General features: G+C 37.6%; 1 long non-coding RNA gene across 1 annotated transcript; it reads right to left on the bottom strand.

Annotated features, from left to right (window-relative positions):
* Window positions 1-1,831: 1,831 nt before the first annotated feature.
* Window positions 1,832-7,052, bottom strand: LOC140691988 (uncharacterized). Its single transcript, XR_012067590.1, has 3 exons — window positions 6,921-7,052; window positions 4,033-4,119; window positions 1,832-2,701 (listed from the first exon to the last, which is right to left on the bottom strand). It is a non-coding gene; the product is annotated as an uncharacterized lncRNA (long non-coding RNA).
* Window positions 7,053-7,253: the final 201 nt, after the last annotated feature.

The raw sequence follows: 7,253 nt of genomic DNA on the forward strand, positions 1-7,253 counted from the left end.
TACTCGGCCACAAAAATAAAATAAAATAAACTAATGCCATTTGCAGCAACATGGATGGACCTGGAGATTGTCTTTCTAAGTGAAGTAAGCCAGAAAGAAAAAGAAAAATACCATATGATATCACTTATATGTGGAATCTGAAAAAAAAAAGATAAAACAAACTTATTTACAAAAGAGAAACAGGCTCACAGCCATAGAAAGCAGACTTATGCTTACCAGGGCGGGAAGGGGGTGTGAAGGGATAAATTGGGAGTTTGAGATTTGCAAGTACTAACTAATATGTATGAAATAGATAAACAACAAGTTCATACTGTATAACACAGGGAACTATATCCAATATCTTGTAGTAACTTATGGTGAAAAAGAGTATGTAAACAAATATATGTGTATTCAGTATGACTGAAGCATTATGCTGTACATTGGAAATTGATACAACATTGTAAACTGACTATACGTCAATAAAAATTTATTCATACAGAAAAAATTAAAAGAAAATTAAGAGAGTAAATGGGTAAAAAAAGAAGCCAGGCATTAAAATGTACATGATTCATAATTCTACTTCTATAAAGTTTAAAAACAGGCCGCAAAAACCCTTATGGTGACATAGGTCAGAATCCTGGTTAACATTCAGGTGTAATGACAAGATAAGATCGTAATATAGGGTTCTGGGTACCAGTAATGTTCTTTATCTTTGTCTCCGTGGTGGTTACATGCACCTGTTGACTTTGTGAAATGTTATCAAATTGTTGTCATTTATGATTTGTACTCTCTTTTCTTTGTATGTTATACTTCAATAAAAGAAAATCTAACAAACATAAATGGAAAAAAACGTATGAAATACAAGCAGAATTGATAGGAACATGCTTCACACTCAAAATCCCTTATAAGTCTGAAATGTCAAAGTCTATGAAAACCAATGTTACTTTTCCTGACTCATTTGCCAGCAAAACATGACCCGCACGGACATGAGGCTGTTTCTTGTCTTTATTTATCCTTTTTGGCATGACTATTTATGTTTTGCTGCAGAAATTATTGTCTTATTAGATTCTGCAGCGCTATTTCAGACCCTGCAATGGCTCTTCTGTAAAGAACAGTATATAAATTCTGAAACATATGGTCCCAAGTGTTTCAGGTAAGGGATTGTGGACGGGTAGTCTTAAAGGGTTTTAACACAGTTCTGTCAATTGAGGATAGATCTGTGGACAAGAAATGAGAGAAACCATAGAGAGAGTTCATCAGAAATAAACTGAATTCCTAGAGTTTTTTCTCCCAGCAGTTCCAATTATATTGTTTTTCTGCTCTGACCCATTGATGTGATGGATTATTAAAATGCTAAAGTGTGTCTTATTATTACACCATCTTCTCCTGAGTAGAAAAGCTCCCAGGATGTGGTAGGTTTCCTATATACTGCTGAACTTTATACAGTCAAACCGTATGGATAAAAATTAAATGCCTGTTACTGAATGAACTAGATCCATATTTCTGTGTGTATGAGTATTTGTGGGCTTGTGTGCATGTACTATATTTTCCAGATACTGGAATCGGATTTTCTTGATGAAGACTCAATTAACAACCAAGTTAGGGTGAAAAAGGGGTTTTGTATTTTTCCAGATGTACACCCAGGAGTGGAAGTGCTGGATCGTATGGGAGTTCAATTTTTATGTTTTCAAGGAATGTCCATACTGTTTTCCATAGTGGCTGCACCAAATCACATTCATACCAACAATAAATAAGAGATCCCTTTCCTCCACATCCACTCCAGCACTTATTATTTGTAGACATTTGGGTGACAGCCATTCTGGCCAGTGTGAGGTAATAATTCATTGTGGTTTGGACTTGGGTTTCCCTAATAATTAGTGATGTTGAGCAGCTTTTCACGTGCCTGCTGGGATTGCTTTTTTACTTGCCTATCCTGATATTTCATTGTTAGTGTAAAGAAATGATACTGATTTCTGTATGTTTGTTTGTTTGTTTTTGTTTCTATTTTTACATTTTTATTGAGTTATAGTTATTTTACAGTGCTGCATCAATTTCCAGTGTAGAGCACAATTCTTCAGTTATACGTGAGCATACATATATTCATTGTCACATTCTTTTTCGCTGCGAGCTACCACAAGATCTTGTATATATTTCCCTGTGCTATACAGCATGATCTCGTTGATCTATTCTAGATATGCCTGTCAATATCTACAAGTTTCAAACTCCCAGTCTGTCCCTTCCCACTCTCCTCCCCCCTGGCAACCACAAGTTTGTATTCTATGTCTATGAGTCTGTTTCTGTTTTGTATTTATGTTCTTTTTTTTTTTTTAAGATTCCACATATGAGCGACCTCATATGGTATTTTTCTTTCTCCTTCTGGCTTACTTCACTTAGAATGACTTTCTCCAGGAGCACCCATGTTGCTGCAAATGGCGTTATGTTGTTGGTTTTTATGGCTGAGTAGTATTCCATTCTATAAATCTACCACGTCTTCTTTATCCAGTCATCTGTCGATGGACATTTAGGCTGTTTCCATGTCTTGGCTATTGTAAATAGTGCTGCTATGAACACTGGAGTGCAGGTATCCTTTTGAAGTAGGGTTCCTTCTGGATATATGCCCAGGAGCGGGATTCCTGGGTCATATGGTAAGTCTATTCCTAGTCTTTTGAGGAATCACCATACTGTTTTCCACAGTGTTGCATGCCGACTATCTGAAACAGAACTACAGATATGATAAATAATTTCAAGTCATTTAGACATCAATATTTCAGTTGGAGTTTTGACTCTACATCTAGAGCCACAAGAGACTGTTACTCTATAAATGATACAGAGCGCAATCAATATAGCAAACAACAACAACAAAGTCATAAGGTGAGATTTAAGCCACAAATTCCCAGAGCTGAACCATTTACACACAATTTCACCTAGATGAGGTAGGGGATTCTTCAATGCAGAAATTGGATTTTGGTGATACTGGTTTTAGTTAGTCTAATCCAGGTGTTAGAAAGAGGTTTGAAGTCCAGTCAGGTGGAGGGGCATTTTTAAAATGTGAGTGTGAATCCGTGAATTTATGTCTTTCAGTTTGACTGTGCATGGATTAGTTAATAATACCTGAGAAGCTCATTTCCATCATAGCTGCGAGGAATCTTTTATTTGGTGTCCTTACAAATAAAATCTCTAGATTGTAATCCGTGATCCTTAAGGTTTTCATCTCCTTGAAGTTCACTGTAAAAGGACTTTGCTACCAATTTTGAAAATGTGCCTCAAGAAGACCCTGACAATAGTGTAATATATTTCCCTTGAACCATCATGGGTGAAATTTTCCAAAAATATAGTTTTCCCCATACAAACATTTTGTTGGGTGTCCTGTGAGTTAAGGAATAGACATGCTGGAGTGACCACAATTATGCTCCAACAGATAGTATAGAATTCTCTTTTTAAAAGCAGGTCCAATCTATATTTGTGTGGTGAGGTCAAAATTACCCCTTATGTTTCCCTATCTGTTTCCCTCCTTTAGTGGCGATTTCTTGAGCCTTTAGAAGGAAGTCTTGCAAAGGTTTAGCAGGGTGTATGGAGAGCAGTGGATATTCTTGAGACTGGACAGGATGAGTATTGAAACCTGCCAGTTTGGTTGCAGCGTCAGCAAGCTGATTTCCTTTAGCGCACATGGTGTCAGGTTTGGAATGCCCTGGTCTTTTAATAATTGCAGACTGTCTTCACAGTTGTATAATAGTAACTCTGCAACCTGTTTTTCATGTTATTAATAGGCTGTCTTGAAGAGGTTGAAAACCTCATTGTTTCCACAGCATTCCAAAGTTGTGCACCACTCGAAAAGGATAGTGATTGTCAGTATAAATATTTATTACCTGTGTGTAAGCTAGTTGACAAGCTCAGGTTAAGGCAATTAATTTGGCTTGATGTGCTGACACTGTTTCTGGTAAATAAGAGCTTCCATTTAAGTCCACAGTGGGCACTATTGCATACCCAGCTTGGCAATTTCCCTGCTCACCCTTTACTTAGGACCCATCTGTAATTAAATTAGACCAACCTTACCAGTAGGAGCTTCCTGGAAATCATTCTTGGGCCCAAGAAGATAATCAGTAAATAATTTGCAGTCGTGATTGTTTTCTTCCTGTGGTGCTGGAAGCAAAGTTCCAGGGTTAAGATTATTGAATTGAACCAAGGTAGTATGAAGTGCAGAAAGCGACAATACTTCATAAAAAGTTAGTCAACTTACAGAATAGTGGTGAGTGTGGTGAGAGTTTAGAAGAGACTCAGCTGAATGTGGGACATAAACAGTTAAAGGAGACCCCATTACTTTTTCTTCAGCGGCCTTCCATAAGAGAGCCATTGCTGAAATAAACCCCATATAAGGTGAGGTCTTTTTGCTACTGACTCTAATTTAGTTTTGGAGCATAAAGACAAGGCATCTACCAGCATTTCTGTAAAAGCATCAGCGTAAGACAGTAACTGTCTACAAATGACAAAAAACTTAAAAGCATGGTTAATGACCTGATTACAGTGCAACTGCCGAGGAAAGTTGGCTATTTCTATGACATACAATATTTTCAGGTAATAACATAGCACGACATACCAAATTTTAGGAGTTCCTTGTAACTTCTAGAACATTTATATTAAAAAAAATTTCCCCATACAATTTAACCTAAGAAGATTTATCGTTACTCATTTGGTCATGTTTCCCATGGAATTTAACATACCAAGTAATCTTAATTAATTCAACATCGCTCTTTTGAGATGCTCAGGGGCCCTCTGAAGCGTTCCAAAGTTAGGTAGAGGCCAAAACAACGTCCTTTAGGACTTGATTTGAGCAAGTTTGTCAAAGATATCAGAAGGTTTTAAACACTTGGTCAAGTAGAACCATAAGTCACTGTGAAACAGTACTTACTCATTTAATCAAAGTGACAGTGAAAGATTTCAAGGGCAAGTATAGAAAGTTACAACGGGTTACTTAAGTGCTAAAGAAACTTTTCAATCTGTTACCAAAAGTTTACCAATATTTCAGGAAAACTTCGAACCCTTAACAAAGAAGAAACCAAAGTCTAGCTTTGGGCCATTTGACCTTTAGTATTAAAATCCAATCATTTAATTATACTCAATCCAATCTTTGTCAGCTTTCCCTATTCATAGAACTGTTTTCTCAGGTTTTCCTTTTAAAAAGTAATTCTTAGAAAGATATGCCCCTTCATAGTTCAAAATTCCAGTGAAGTACAAAAAATATTTATTAAGTTTCAAACATATTTAATCTCTTTGTAATAAGAGGTCAAAAGAGTAAACATAGACTTCTTTAGCAAGTAATGTTTCAATATTTTGTCTTATTGAAATGATCTAGACATTCAATGAATTTCCATCATTTAAATTAATTTAGCAGAACTCTAACGTTCCAAGTTACCAGAAATATGGAAAAATTGTGTTTAGGTAGACATACTCAAGAACATAATTATTCTTAAAGAGCCCACCTCAAAATTGTTACCCCATTTAGCTCTACTTCATTACTTATGAAAATATCACCATACTAAGTTAATTTTCTTGTTCACATCTTTTATAACAGAGAGAACATGACCTTATCGACTTTCAAGAAACCTAGGTACACTAAAAGTACTATACTTAATGCTGGTGCCTCTAAAGACATCTCTATTTAATTAAACCATCAACTTAAACTTGTACTCACGCATTAAAAATTAGTCCTAGATCACGTGACCCTTAAAAAAAAGCAAGAATCTTTTAAGTTACATTTAGAAATATCTGATTTATAATGGCTTACTTTTAAGTCTGTTAAATAGAGCTCTTTAAGAAATTAATTTTGATTTTATCATCTGGCCTTAGAGACATGTCATATTTATAACGTACACACAGACATACATAGATACAGAGAGAAATCTCATAGTTTCCTGGCTTGAGTGTAAAAAAGGCCTCTTTCCTCCTTTTATTTCTCATTCAGTTTTAGGCTTTACTGACTAGGCCAAGGCTGTGGTCTCAGGCCATGTGGGCTCTGTTTACATTTTAAGCGTATGTTAAGGGTTATATCTTCAAGATTCCTCCCAGGAATACTTTTGTTCTCTCAGGGTCAGGATTTTGAAAAGATGTTTTCTCAAGCCGGCTTGCTCTACAGTTTTGAAATGGTAAGAGAGCTCCATCCTGGCCATTTACATGCTAAGACAAATTCTTGCAAGTATTGGCTTCGTTTTTATTGTACATGAAGCCAGCCACGTTCCAGTGGGTGGCTGCCCATCAGGGAGCAGTTCAGCCTTTGAGGAGGGGTTTCCCATTATTAATTTGGCCGCCTGATTCACATATGATCTGCATAACTTTCTGAGGGCAGAGTGATGGAGCACATGTGTGCTGCTTTGAGCCTAGCTCCCCAAGGAATTACCCTTGAGTTGGTTCAGCTCTCTTTCGTGTTGTGGTTTCTTCCTCCCACAATCTAAAACTGCCACGGATGCTCAGAGCATTAGATGATATCAGCCTGGTTGTGCCTCCCCGGCCTGCAGAATTTACTCACTGATTGTAGCGGGATCCCATGTGGGAGCACTGCACGTCACAAAGATTAATCCTGAGACACTTCTGCTAGGTTGTCAGTCACCTGAGAATGCCTTATGGCTGGAAGGAGCAAGTGTCCCTTGTCTCCAGAGCTGAGCAGGCTCAGTCTCTCCCTTCACTAGCAAACTGAACAGTTTGTTCAGATCATATATACATAATCATTCCAGGTTAAGCCACATTTTTCAAAAAGTCTAGTCAACCCACTTCACTCCAAAGTTCCACTTAAGTCCCTGCCTAGGAACTAACCCCCTCCCCCAACCAGGTCATCGCCTAGGAAATGTACTGGTCCCCCCCTTAAGACTCCAAGTCCCTAGAAAAACAGCTCGAGTAAAACTCAGGATATCATTTTAATGCAATGATGTCTGGCTATCAAGAGAACTCACCTGAGGAATGCCGAGAAGCTGGTGGGGCTCATAGTGCCTGAGTTGGTACCAAGGGCCAGTGCATGGTAGACTCCAGGTGTCCTCTGCTGGATGTGTCTGATATACAGCTGACCACGCCAAGTAAATGTGGATGACAATTCAATTAACAATCAAGTGAAGAAGACAGGGACTTTTATTTGAGCCTAAGTGATGATTATAACCTGGGAGACAGACTCTCAGAAAGCTCTGAGGACTGTTCCACCTGTTAGAAGTCGAAGGCAAAATGAAATACATTTTCAAGACAAATGATCATGTATCAAAATGACCTACTGATATTTTACAGAAAGTTCGCCG

This window comes from Vicugna pacos, chromosome X (assembly GCF_048564905.1).
Source record: "Vicugna pacos chromosome X, VicPac4, whole genome shotgun sequence".
NCBI lineage: Eukaryota > Metazoa > Chordata > Mammalia > Artiodactyla > Camelidae > Vicugna > Vicugna pacos.